General features: G+C 39.6%; 1 long non-coding RNA gene across 1 annotated transcript; it reads right to left on the bottom strand.

Moving 5' to 3' along the window:
- Positions 1-6,763: 6,763 nt before the first annotated feature.
- LOC116666314 lies at positions 6,764-14,714 on the bottom strand. Its single transcript, XR_004323086.1, has 2 exons — positions 14,481-14,714; positions 6,764-7,332 (listed from the first exon to the last, which is right to left on the bottom strand). It is a non-coding gene; the product is annotated as an uncharacterized LOC116666314 (long non-coding RNA).
- Positions 14,715-15,036: the final 322 nt, after the last annotated feature.

Below are 15,036 nucleotides of genomic sequence, written 5' to 3'. Positions count from 1 at the left end.
AATTTTTAATATTAGTTTATTTTTATTGATTTAAATGTAAATAACCGCATGTAGCCAGTGGCTACCTTATTGGACAGCACAGGTTTACCGTTTGCTATTTTAACACTTTCATACAGAAGGCAATCCCTGCTTCCTTCACTATAGAAAAAGCCCAGCAATCTGGTGTTTTCTGGGCAGAAGTGTCCCAAGTGGACAGTGGGGGGGGGGGGGGGACTAGCTGAGGTACAGAGAAGTATTTTATCACTGACATTGTTTAGAATTGCTGGTGCATGGTGATAATAAAAAGCAGACCAACTTTTAGTTTATTATTATTTTTAAACTCTTTACAGGCAATGCACCCACCGATTGTCAGCACCCAGAGGGGACCACTCCCCCCTCCACCCCTGTTATGGCACCATCATCCATCATTGCGTTTCTTCTTTCCTCACATCATGTTCCAGTGAACATTTCTGACACATGATGGATAACAAAGGGTTTACAAGTGATTGTACTAAAAGTGATTCAAAAGTGGCAAAGAAGATTATTGCACTGAGTGTTAAAATACAAGTTTTACATAGGAAAAAAGTCACCTTGACATTGGCAATAATTTTTGGATATGATTCCAGAAGCACAGCAACGAAAGCAAAAATCAGCAAGTAAGACTGTGTCAAACTGAAGACCTTATATACAACAAAAGAAGCCATCAACAAAATGAAAAGTCAACCTATGGTACAGGAGAAAATACTTGCAAACCATATATTATATAAGGTGTTAATATCTAGAATACATTAAATATATTGAGTTAATGCAATTCAATAACAAAAAAAGCAAATAATTTTATTTTAAAATGGTGAAAAAGAAGATGAAAATGAATATATGTATATTCATGTATGACTGAAAAATTGTGCTGTACACGAGAAATTGACACAACATTGTAAACTGACTATAACTCAATAAAGAAAATAAATAAGTTAATTTAAAAAATAAATAAATCAAATGGGCAGAGAAACTGAATAGATATTTTCCAAAGACAAAATGGCCAGGAAGTACACGAAAAGATACTCAACATCGTTAACCGTCAAGAAAATGCACATCAAAGCCACAGTGAGCTACCACCTCTCATCTGTTAGAATGGCTGTAATGAAAATATGAGAGCCAGCAGGTGTCACTGAGGATGTGGAGGAAAGGACACCCTTGTACACTGTGGGTGGTTAGTGTAAATGTATGCAGCCATTATGGAGAACAGTAAGGAGAGTCTTCAAAAATTAAAACTAGAACTGCTCTTTGATCCAGCAATCCCATTTTGGGGTATTTATCTGAAGGCAGTGAAATCACTGTCTTGTAGAGACACCTGCACTCCCATGTTCACTGCAGCATAATTCACAGTAGCCGAGATGAATGGCTTAAGATGATGTTATGTATATGATTTTAAAATGGGCAGAGGACCTGAATAGACATTTTTCCAAAGAAGACACACAGATGGCCAACAGGTACAGGAAAAGATGCTCAACATCAGTAATCATCAGGGAAATGCAAATCAAAACCACAATTAAAACCACATCTGTCTGAGTGGCTATTATCAAAAAGACAAGAAAGGATGTTGGAGAGGATGTGGAGAAAAGGGAGCCTTCGTGCACTGTTGGAATGTATGTTGGTACACCCACTATGGGAAACAGTATGGAGGTTTCTCAAAAGATTAAAAATAGATCCAGCACATGATCCAGCAATTCTGCTTCTGCGTATTTATCCAAAGGAAAAGAAAACACAAATTTGAAAAAATATATGCACCCCAATGTTCATTGCAGCATTATTTACAATAGCCAAGATATGGAAGCAACCTAAGTGTCCATTGATAGATGAATGGATAAAGAAGAATTTATATATATAAATATATATAATGGAATATTACTCAACCACAAAAAAACCTTGCCATTTGTAACATCATGGATAGACATAAAGGGTATTATGCTAAGTGAAATCAGTCAGACAAATACTGTAAGATTTAACTTATATGTAAAATCTAAAAAACAAAACAAACATATCAAAACAAAAACAGACTTAAGATACAGAGAACAAACTTGTATTTGCCAAAGGGTAAGGGGATGGGGGGATGAGAAAATAGGAGAAGGGAATTAAGAGGTACATACTTCTAGTTATAAAATAGGTCATGGGGATATAAAGTACAGCATAGAGAATATAGTCAATAATATTGTAATAATTTTGTATGATGACAAATGGTATGCCATCATGTATGAAAACATCAAATCACTATGCTGTACACCTGAAAGTAATAAAATACTATAAGTCAATTATACTTTTAAAAAACTAAAGTAAAAAAATTTTTAATAAAATACTGATATTCCTACCTACCTCCCAGGTTTGCTGTGAAGATTAAATGAATGTATGTGAAAAACGAAATGCGAGATAACTGTTATACTTAGCTTTTTATAGCTCTTCATATGGGATTTGGGAAGGGAGGACTGGGAAACAGGCATACTCCATCCCCAGTTTTGAATAGGGAAGTTTCATTATTAATATTATTATTGACGAGGAACAAAAAAATTCCTATTCTAAGAAAGTAAAAAAAGAGATGGGTGCTGGGGTTCCCCTAGGATGTACACCACTACTTGGAAGTCAGCAGACTTCTGAATCAGCTGCTCATTCACCACTGCTGGGCTGTTCAAAGTGAGCCTTCAAAGCGTAGTAAAGGACCGACTCAGGCATCTTCCTGGAGGAACAGGACAAAGGAAGACAGAGTGATGGGGAGGGCAGATGGAGGGAGATGGAAACTGGTGGACAGCTTGTCTCGAGGAGAAAAGTAGAAAACCAGGAGGCTCAGGGCTCCTGAAAAGGCAGCTAAGAAAAAATAATCTGGACAACAGAGGAGGAAAATCTGGACAAAAGTGTTACCCACCCCCTCAAATGTACCTCTTAGGTTACCACATGTTTATTTCCCTGGACAAATGAGCACTAAAAGCCTTCAGTTATTCCTGAAATAAATACAATTGAATGTAAAAGTTGTAGGCTAAGAAGCCTTCATTTTGTACTAAAATAAAACAGCAAAAGTCACTGTTGGGTTAGGGCCCGCTCCACCGACCTCATCTAACCTGAATTATCTCTCAGAGACAACAAAGGGTAGGTGAGCTGAAGGGCTGGTAGCCAGCTCATCAAGAAGAGGTCAGAGACAGGAAAAGTGTGCACACGAGGAAAGGGGTAAACAGGACACTAGCAGTGTGGGAGAGAGAAGAGCGTGCAAGCAATCCAGATTCAAATCCAGACTATGCCACTTCCGTGTTATGAGATCTTGGGCAGAATGCCAAAATTCTCCAAGTCTTGGCTTCATCACTGGCAAAAAAAAAAAAAAAAAAATTATCGAATAATAATTATAATAACAACAACACCACTATTGGGAGCTGAATTATAGCCCCCGCCAAAATTCATGTGTTGACGTCCTAACCCTCAGTTGCTCAGAATGTGACTGTATTTGAAGATAGGGCCTTTAAAGAGATAATTAAGGTTAGATGAGGTCAGTGGAGTGGGCCCTAACCCAACAGGACCAGGATCTTTATAAAAAGAGGAGGAGACATCACGGATAAGCACTCGAAGAGAAAAAGCCATATATGGACCCAGCAAGAAGGCAGCCGTCTGCAATCCAAGGAGACAGGCCTCAGAAGAAACTAAATGACAGGCAACTTGATCTTGGACTTCCAGCCTCCAGGACTGTGAGGAAATAAACTCCTATTGTCTGAGCCAACCAACTTGTGGCATTTGTTCTGGCCACCTTAGCAAACTAATACAAATACCAACATAACAGTGAGTTTGTGAGGGTTAAATGAGGTAAGGTAAAGAGGCAAGAGGAAGGGGGAGGTATAGTTCACATAGTAGAGCACATGCTTAGCAATATACAAGGTCCTGGGTTCAATCCCCAGTACTTCCTCTAAAAATGAGTAAGTAAACCTGATTACCTCCCCGTAAAGAATAAATATAAGTTAACTTTTTTTAATTAAAAAAAAAAAAGGAGGTAAGGAAAAATAGATACCTAAATGGTTGTCTTCCTACCCCTTTCCTGATTAAAAATGATGTTTACCCTGCAAGTAGACTGTATGGGCAGAATCCAATGAGAGGGAAGTATATAACACTGACCTGAGCCACCAAACTCCAAAAAACTATAGCTGTTACAAATTTGTAATAAACTAAGAAAGATTAAGAAAAATCAGTGTGGGGATAATTTCAGAAAAAATTATTTTCTGATGTCAAAAGTTATTCATACTAGAATTTGCGTGACCCTCCAAACTATTGATTTGCTAGGGTCTGTCCAAAACGAGAAGAGATGGAAGGAAGGGAGAAAGGATGGAAAGGAGGGAAGGAGGGAGGAAAGAGTGGAGGGGAGAAGGAAAGAAATAAAAGAAAAAGTGCAAATAGCATATTTGTTTCTACAGATGAAGAAATCATAACTTTTTAATTAACTGGTGTGTCTGAATCGACATTTTGGACCTCAATCCCATGAATTTTGCAATATGACCCATTCCATTTCTGTAAAAATCGCTTTGTTGTCTAAGGGAAATCACACTGATTTACTCATGAGCATTTAGTGAGTACTAGCAGCAAATCAGATCTCATGTTAAGCTCTGTGCCTGTGAATTAGATATGGAAAGTTTGTATTTCGTACTATTTCCAACCTTCTGACTCCTAAATTAGGAGCAGACCCATAAGCTACCCACTGTTTAGCCCTTTGAAGTAACTGAGTATGCAAGCATTTTCTTTCTTAGTCACTCTGCAGCTTGCTTTTAGCCTTTTGGGTTTTCCTCCCCTAAAGGACAGTTCCCGTGGATCACCCACAGATGGCACTAGCTGGCTGTGATGAAACAGAGTTTCTTAAACATTTAAAACTTACTATGGAACTTTTTGTTTTTGAAGTACAGTCAGTTACAATGTGTCAATTTCTGGTGTACAGCAGGGTCCCAGTCATGCATATACATACATATGTTCATTTTCATATTCTTTTTCATTATAGGTTATTACAAGATATTGAATATAGTTCCCTGTGCTCTACAGAAGAAATCTGGGCTTTTTTTAAATCTATTTTTATATATAGAGGCTAACTCTATATATAAATTTGCAAATCCCAAACTCTCAAATTTATCATTTCCCTCAGTAGCCATAAGATTGTTTACTGTGTCTGCGAGTCTGTTTCTGTTTTGTAGATGAGTTCATTAGTGTCCTCTTTTTTTCTTATTTTTAGATTTTGCTTATGAGTGATATCATATGGTATTTTTTTTTTCTTTTTCTGGCTTACTTCACTTAGAATGACGATCTCTAAGTCCATCCATGTTGCTGCAAATGGCATGATTTTATTATTTTTTTATGGCTGAGTGGTATCCCATTGTATAAATATACCACAACTTCTTTATCCAGTCATCTGTCAACAGACATTTAGATTGTTTCCATGTCTTGGCTATTGTAAGTAGCGCTGCTATGAACATTAGGGTGCATGGATCTTTTCGAATTAGAGTTCTCTTCAGATATATGCCCAGGAGTGGGATTGCTGGATCATATGGTAAGTCTATTTTTAGTTTTATGAGGAATCTCCATACTGTTTTCCATAGTGGCTGCTCCAAACTACATTCCCACCAACAGTGTAGGAGGGTTCCCTTTTCTCCATACCCTCTCCAGTATTTATCATTTGTGGACTTTTTAACTATGGAACTTTTTAAACACACACAAAAATAAAGATATTATAATAAACCCCTACGTACCCATCGCCCAATGTCAACAATTGTCAGCAAGTGGCCTTATTTACCTACCATATCTGAGACAGGAGGGAAGAGGGCAGGGCACACCCACTCAAGGAATGACAGCAATTGAACACCAAAATGGTGGAAGATTCACCTCCTAGTTGGCCTTGAGGATTAAGAGGTTTGACTTCTAGTAGACCTTGAGCTTCATTATATGCTCATTGTAACAGCGTGATCAAATAACATGCCCGCAGGCGCCATGACAGCCCCAAGGCTAACCGCAAAAGGCCAAAGAATGGGTGATGGCTCAATCCCTGGAAATCCCAGCCCCCTCCCCAGGGCAGCTGGAATGGTCCCACCTGTAGGCGTGTGAAGCTACTGAGCCCATAAAAACTGACACCACCACGCCTAGTGGCCTTTCTGCTCCCTCCCCTTCGGAGACGGCCCCGCACTCTGTCTATGGGGTATGTCCTTACTTTTACTTTAACCTGAGCACCCAACTCCCACACCTCTTTCCTTGCCTTTCTCTTGCCTTACACTCTATGCAGTATGTATCCCTCTGAATAAATTCTACCTTTACTCAACGGTGGCTCGCACTTGAATTCTTTACTGCACGAAGCCGAGGACCCACACCTGGTGGGGCACATCCCAGGAGCCCAACTGAGACCTGGGACACGGCCCCACATCTGTTTTCCTGCATCATCTCCACTTACCCCAAGCTCGGGGTTATTCGGAGTGAAATCTCAGGTGTATCATTTCATCTGTGTTTTAGTGTGTATCAGTAAAAAGTAAAGGCAAGATGAGCACCTTGACCAGGCTGCAGTCTCTCAGGATTTTTCTTTTATTTTTGTCTTTATCTCTTAAACCTCTAATGTTTAATTCAAAGAAGTGTTTTTAATGCGACCATTCAGACTACTGCTCCATTTCAGAGGCTTTGAGCTCTTTGCTTTCTCCTCCTCACCGCCCGCGGCCCTCCCCTCCTTGTTTCTCTCACCTCTACATTTGCATCCAGTCTCTGGCTTCACAAGTGACTGGTTTTCTTTAGGCAATTTTTTAGTTTTGTTAGAATTTTATTCCATCAAGTTTGTTATCACAACGAGGAACATTAAGGAGCAGGTCAGTGAGATAATTGTGTTTCAACTAAAGATTTCGTTGATGAGAAGTTTTCAGGTGTTATTTTAAAACAACGAAAATAATAATTTTCCATTCTAAAGGCTTTACGATGTACTCTTAGTCATTAGTTGGGGTCTGACTCAATTTCACATCCACCTCAAGCCCTGACCACACTCTCCAGAAGCAGCAGACACTGGAAAACAGCAGATTTCCAAGAGCAGCGTGGTGGTGGGGAGAAACTGGACTTGGAGACTTCGTGGATTCCCAGCCTTGATCCCATCACTTGCCACTATGGGACCTTGAGCAAGTCACTCAAACCCTGTGCCACGGTTTCCTCCTCTGCAAACAGGGAGAGCATTTCTGTTCGCAAAACGCTGCGCACACACATGTAGTTAGGCAGCACACGTGGTGTTCAGAGCAGGGGTTGAAGTGTCAGAAATGGGTGCGCGTCCTGTGTGCAACCTTGAGCAGGTGGCTTTGCCTTTCTGATCCTCAGTTTCAACATCTACAAAATAATTACAAAACCCACATCATAAGGTTATTTAACAGCTTGACAGACACAGTGCATGTTAACAAAGCGCTTGGCGGCGTGCTTGACACACAGCAAGCAGCCACTTTACGGCAGCTCTTACTGCTCTGATTACTTCATTTCCAAGCTAAAGGGCCCTAGAATCACAGAAACCAAGGGGACTCGAGAGAATGCGTCCCAAGAGAACCCCTTAGGGCTGTTCATACAAGTTCACATCTGTTTCCTGGATCAACTTCGCCACAGAGTTTCCCTCAGATTCTCAGCTGGTCCCTTGGAATCCGGCTGTCCCAGGATCCTCATTTCCTTGGGGGGATGTACTGGTCAGAACTGTACTTCTGGACCTAAAACAAAGGAGAACTGAGCTCCCAAGCTGAAGGTCAGGGAATTCATGTTTTGCCCTCACCTGTCTTGTTATCCCATAGACAATCTCAAGCAGTCATATCCAGGTACTGCTTAAAGAAAATGACAGTGGCTGGTGTGTCACAGATAGTGACGGGTTGATGTCAATATGCAGTGATTCACTTGCTCCCCGACTGCAGCCACCAAGACCTCGGCCTCTCCATCTCTGGGAAGACTCTAGCTGTCTGACCGGGGGTTGCCTCAAGCAGTTTGCCTCCTTAATGTCAAGTAGGAGGATGCAGGAAGGAGCAGGTGCTTTAGCATAAGTCTGCTCTCGGTTCTCACAAAAAACCTGTGACACTAGCTGTAAGGGAATTAACATCAGTCAGATTTTATTCTCTCATTTGTCATTTTAAAACCAACCTCCCACTCAGGAGTGAAATGTTACCCTACTGATGCTCTTAAAAGTGGGATCTTAACAAAGAGAGACTCGCAACAGACGCGTGACTACTGTTCACATCATCACTGAGGCGCCTAGTGACCCAGAAAAGATCTTGTGGGTTGGGCTCAGAGTTTCTAAGAGCAGGGGAATGAAGGAAGATTTCTTTATAAATTTCCTGTAAAGCACTCTGTAAATAAACTTACACCAATGAATAGCACTCCCTTCCCCTCTTATGACAGCAGCCAGAAAACACAGCCGGGGCGTTTGCCATTCATAGGAAACCTAAATGCGACAGGACTAAGCACTGGTGAAATGTAAATGGGGAGAGAGAGAGAGAGAGAGAGAGAGAGAGCTAATTGCCCTATTTAAGGAGAAGAAAGATCAAAAGAAGGCACCAGGGATAGCATCTCTCTCCCACACACAGAAGCAACCCAGGTCTGCATTTCCCAAGCCTGCCTGATCAAGTGATACAGTAATTGGTGAATTATTATGCAAAAATGAGGGGAATTCCTTGGTAAAAATAATTTCAAGAAATACTGAGTTCAAAAAATGTAATCGGGTCACACTACGCCAAGACTTCTCTGAGCCTTTAATATGTCCCTACGCCTTTTAACACTGAGAGTGCGAAGGGTCTGAAGTCTTTCTCAAACATGTTTTACCATGAACTCTTTTATTCACAGATTATGTAAGAAATTGGGGGAAACTTTCCCTGGATCAATATTTCATTTTTAAATTCTACGTGTTCAAAGCGAACAAATCCCATGTGCTTATCCCACAAAAGCAACAAGTAAATATCCAGATATAGAAAGAAGCAAACCCCTTTTTGGTGAAAGTCTACATTCTGGACCCATCACTTGCTCACTGAGTCTCTCCCTTGCTCTTGTTCCTTTAAAATACATCCCCCACTGAATACAAAAGAATAACCCCATTGCATAGAAATAATATATATGATATATATAATATACTTGTATATAATATAAATATAAATGTAATATAAAATACTATAATAAATACATATATATTATATCTATAAAATATATATCCCCATGTATATTCGCATATATCATGAATGTGCCATCCCTTTCGGCCTCAGACTCCAGGGGCCGGTAGAAGAAGTAACCTATAACCATGTGTTAGGGTTGAAATGTGTACCCTCAAAATCCACGTGTTGAAATCCTAATCCCAAATACTTCAGGATGTGACTTTATGTGGAGAAAGGGTCTTTATAGAGTTGAAATGACATCATTAGGGTGGGGCCTGTGACCGATGTCCTTATAAAATGGAGAAATTGGTCATACATGAATATACATATATCTGTCTTCATATTCTTTTTCACCGTAAGCTACAATGTAAACTGACTATACTTCAATTTTTCTTAAAGTTGAACAAAATGGAGAAATTGGGACAGAGAGGTCTGCATGTGAAGAGACACACAAAGATGATCATCTTCAAGCCAAGGAATGGGGCCTGGAACAGAACCTTCCCTCACAGCCTTCAAAGGAACCAGCCCTGCTGACACCGTGACCTTGGACTTCCAGCCTCCAGAGCTGTGAGACGGTAAACAGTCTGTTGCTTGAGCCATCCAGTTTGCGGTACTGTGTTACAGCAGCCTTAACAGACAAATGCAATACTTTTACAGTCAGCTTTCACTCTACTTATACATCAAATACTCAGTGAGGGCTTGCTGATTCCAAGGCTGTTGCAGATGCTGGAGACACAGTGGTGAATACCGGCAGACACCGTCCCTGACGTCATAGACCTTACAGTCTGCTGAGGGACCCGGATGTGAAATCAAATAGTCACTCAAATGTAAAATCACAAATTATGGAACTAGCTAAAAAGAGACAAAGAAGAGGCTAAATCCTTCACATAAACAGAAGCCTGATCTATTCTGGGGTGTTGAGAAAGCTTTCTTGAGGAACTAACAGATGAGCTGAGACTTGAAGCAGGAATTGATAAAATGAAAGGAAGAAGGGAAAGCTGTTCCCACCAGAGGGAGCAATGTGTACAAAATAGACTTTTAGACAAAAAGAAAAAGACATGATGAACATAATCAGTACATATTACAAAGATTTGAATTCTCCAGGAAGAAATAATGACTCTAAATTCCATTATTCCAATATAATGTTTTTCAGATGTGATAATAAAGTTGACAGAAAGTAAAAGAGAAATAGAAAAAAATCTACCTTCATAATAACAGATTTTAATACATGTCTCTCAGTAATTGACAGATCAAGAAGACAAAAATCAGTAGAGACAAAGAAGATTTGAATCACAAGACACTTCATTTAACAGGAACTAACCGTCACACCGTCATCACTTGATATTGGCAGGGAATTGGTTTCAGAATCCACAAGCATTCCAAAATCCATAAATGCTCAAGTCTCTTATATAAAATGGTGCAGTATTTGCATATAACCTACACATATCTTCCCATATACTTTTTTTCCCCTCTCACATACTTTTTTTTTAACTGAAGTACAGTCAATTACAACGTGTCTATCTCTCTTGTGTACAGCACAATAAAACAGTCATGCATCACATACTTTAAATCATCTCTGGATTACTTGTAATACCTAACACAATGTAAATGCTATGTAAATAGTTTCTGGAGTGCAGAAAATTCAACTTTTGCTTTTTGGAACTTTCTGGAAACAAAAGTTTTTTGGAATCTTTTTGATTCGAGGTTGGTTGAATCCATGGATGCAAAACCCGTGGGTACGGAGGGCCGACAGTACACGGACTGCTACAACCAAACACTTCAAAATACACCGTCACTTCAAGCTCACAGAGAACATTATGGACTAAGCCAGAAAGCAAGTGTCAAACAAGAGTGTCAAGCAAACCACAGTCTCAGACTGCAATGTGTTTAAGTTAGAAATCTGTCCCTAAAAGATAACTGCCAAAAACGCTTATGGTTGGGAATTAAAGAAACATACATCTAAATAATTTACATGGTAAAGAAAAAAAACTTAACAGAATCTACAAAATATTTAGCAATGAACGTTAATGAATATATCTCATTTTACAATTTATGAGATGGAGCTAAAATAGTACTTAGGGGAAAACATATCCCCTTCAAAACAAATGGGTGAGGGTGCAGAGGGACTTAAATAAGTGAGCTAAATCTATGCTGATGACTTTCTATGTGCCCCACTAGATGCATCGGTTGCCTTTCTCTTCCTTATTCTGTGCTCCCACAAGGCTCATCTCTAAGGACTACATCATCCCAGCTACGTTTCAGCTAGATTCTTGCTGAGATTACCCAATGAGTGACACTGGCAGACATCAGGGAGTAAGAAGAGAGATCAGGTTATTTATTCTCGGCTCCCTCCTTACTGAGCCAAGATTTTGGCAGAGGTTACATTGCTCTGCCTAAGGCCATAGCTCTCCTTGGACAGCCCCTCTCCCAAGGCTACAGGTCTCATCAGGGGGTCTGAAAGCACAGCACCTTCCCCTCACACAAAACCAGACATATGGACAGTGGAACAGAATAGAGAGCCCAGAAATAAACCCACAGACTTCTGGCCAATTAATCTTTGACAAAGGAGGCAAGACTAGACAATGGAGAAAAGATAGTCTCTTCAACAAATGGTGTTGGGAAAACTGGACAGCAGCGTGTAAATCAATGAAGTTTGAACACTCTCTCACAGCATACACAAAAATTAACTTAAAATGGCTTAAAGACTTAAATATAAGACAAGACACTATAAATCTCCTAGAAGAAAACATAGGCAAAACATTATCTGACATAAATTGTAGCAATGTTCTCCTAGGGCAGTCTACCCAGGCGATAGAAATAAAAGCAAAAATTAACAAATGGGACCTATTTAAATTTATAAGCTTTTGCACAGCAAAGGAAACCATAAGCCAAACAAAACTACAACCTATGGAATGGGATAAAATATTTACAAAAGATGCAACTGACAAAGGCTTAATTTCCAGAATATATAAACAGCTCATTCAGCTTAAAAACAAAAAAACAACAACCCAATCCAAAAATGGGCAGAAGACCTAAACAAACAATTCTCCAATGAAGACATACAAATGGCCAAAAGGCACATGAAAAAATGTTCAATATCGCTAAGTATCAGAGAAATACAAGTCAAAACTACAATGACATATCACCTCACACAAATCAGAATGGCCATCATTCAAAAGTCCACAAATGATAAATGCTGGAGAGGGTGTGGAGAAAAGGGAACCCTCTTACACTGTTGGTAGGAATGTAGTTTGGTGCAGCCATTATGGAAAACAGTATGGAGATTCCTGAAAAAAACTAAAAATAGACTTACCCTATGTTCCAGCAATCCCACTTCTGGGCATATATCCAGAGGGAACTCTAATTTGAAAAGATACCTGCACTCCAGTGTTCATAACAGCACTATTTACAGTAGCCAAGACATGGAAACAACCATAGTGTCCATTGACAGATGACTAGATAAAGAAGTTGTGATATATTTATACAATGGAATACTACTCAGCCACAAAAAAGAATAATATAATGCCATTTGCAACAACATGGGTGGACCTGGACATTGGCATTCTAAGTGAAGTAAGCCAGAAAGAGAAAGAAAAATACCATATGATATCACTCATATGTGAAATCTAAAAAAAAAAAAAAAACAAACAAGAACAAATGAACTTATTTACAGAATAGAAACAGACTCACAGACAAAGAAAACAAACTTATGGTTACCAGGTGGATAAAGGGGGTGGGAAAGGATAAACTGGTAGTTCGAGATTTGCAGATACTACTATATATAAAATAGATATATAAGTTTCTTCTGTATAGCACAGGGAACTATATTCAATATCTTGTAGTAACTTCTAATGAAAATGAACGTATGTATGTGTATGTATGACCGAAACATTATGCTGTACACTAGAAGTTAACACAACATTGTAAACTGACTATAGTTCAATTAAAAAAGAATGAAAAGACATAGTTAAATGTGATGTAGAGATTTAAAAGATACCAAGAGGATATTATGAACAATTTTATGCTAATAAATTTGAAAATAGATGAAATGAATATACTCCTAGAAAAAAATATAATGCAATTCCAGTAAAAATCCCGGAAGACTTAGCCTTCAAATGAGTGCCCTGGAGCCATCTCACACTGAAATCCAGAAGCCAATTATCAAGTATTAAAGAATTCTGTGTGGTGATTGTTAACTTTTTATAGCTTGATATCATCCATACTTGGAGAATTTGTATTACTGAAATCGGTGAACACTACAGCTTTTATAGAATTTAAGTCATCAGTTTAAAATCTACCAAAAACAAAAAAAAAAACAAAACAAAAACTCAGGCTCTAACAGTTTAACCATCAAGCTTATCAAACATCCAAGAAACAAATAATTCCCGTCTTATACAAACACTTTCAGGGAACAAATAAAGAGAATCATTTAATAAGTTTAGCAAAACTCCCAAACTGACAGAGTGCAAGTAAGAAAAATCACAGGACAATCTCACCCAATACTATATATAAATGCTACTTTTGCAAAAAATGGTAAACAAAATGCTAGTAAAGCAAATCCAGTCATGTGTGAAAAAGATAACAAAATGGATTCTTCCCAGGAGTGTAAGATGGTTTAACATTAGAAAATCCTTTAATGTAATTCTCCACCTTAATAAACTTAACCAGACAAGTATGTCACCATCTCATTGGATTAAAAAGAACCTTTGATGGACATCAATAATATTCAGAATTTTAAGAAAAGAAGAAAAACTCCTAACTCTATCAAGAATAGAAGGAAATTCCTTTAACCTAATAAAGAGTCGCCTCCTCCCCTCCAGAAATAAGAGCAAGTGTGTTAACACATTGAAATCATTTCTTATAAAGGCAGGAAGAACTCAAGGGAGATCAATCATTTTCACCAGTTCTGGGCAACACTGTTCCGGGGGTTCTGAGCTGGCTAGCACTTTAAGGCACTGGAAAGAAATAGCACGTGTGAAATCACAAGGGTTGTTGCAAGACAGGGTGTGGGAGTAGGCAGCTGGTGCCCCTCCCAAGGAGGAAATTTAAAGTCAGTATCTACCCCAACAAGCCATGAAGACAGGGAGAGAAGAGTTAAGGGGGAGACTCAAGAAGCTAGAAAAACAGTTCAAACCTCCTCCTTTGCGCTTATGTAATGATCGAGCTGACAGGTGAAACCACCACTACCAATTATTAGGGATGCCTTGGGATCTCCCCACCCTCCCCGGGACCGCAGTTTCAGGAAGTAGAGTGAACAGGGAAGTCTCGTTCCATTACAGCGCGCTCCAGCCTCCCAGAGCCAGCACAAGCCCAGGGGAAGCAATCACTCCTTCCCTCCCATGCCCCTGAATCCCTACTCACTGCCCATCCTGCGTGGCTGGTGGTTCCGGGTTCCAGTGTCCTCTAGTAAAATTTTAAAAATTAAACAAATGAGCAAAAACCCCTGGTCTTTCCCCTGAGACACTTTTTAAGTTCTCGCTGCCCAGGCCACACCCTACATCTGTGTAATCATTCTCATGGGTGGCACCAGACATCAGTGTTTGTTTTACTTTGTTTAACCCAGGCTATTCCAGTGTGCATGCAATTTGGAGCTTTTCTCTTCAAAGTTTGTCTATGGACTGGCAGCATGAGAATCACTGGGGAGCTCTTTAGAATGGCAGAAACTTGGACCCTGCTCAGAACCACCGAGTCAGAATTTGCATTTCAACGAGATTTGTATGCCCACTGAAGTCTGAAAAGGTTAAACTTAGAGAAACAGACCACAGGTAGGAATCCCTGTGGAGTCCCCAGGACACAGAGATTTCTCTGGAGGGGCAGGGTGAGCGGGATGTCCATCACCAGCACTAACAGCAGCACACAAGCCCCCCTCTTCCCATCCACCTAACCCACTGCTGCCGGAATGATCTTTCCTGAAGCT

The sequence above is a fragment of the Camelus ferus genome, chromosome 1 (genome assembly GCF_009834535.1).
Source record: "Camelus ferus isolate YT-003-E chromosome 1, BCGSAC_Cfer_1.0, whole genome shotgun sequence".
In the NCBI taxonomy this organism is placed as follows: domain Eukaryota; kingdom Metazoa; phylum Chordata; class Mammalia; order Artiodactyla; family Camelidae; genus Camelus; species Camelus ferus.
The sequence above is the reverse complement of the archived record's forward strand: the minus strand, read 5'-3'. Positions and strand labels throughout refer to the sequence as shown.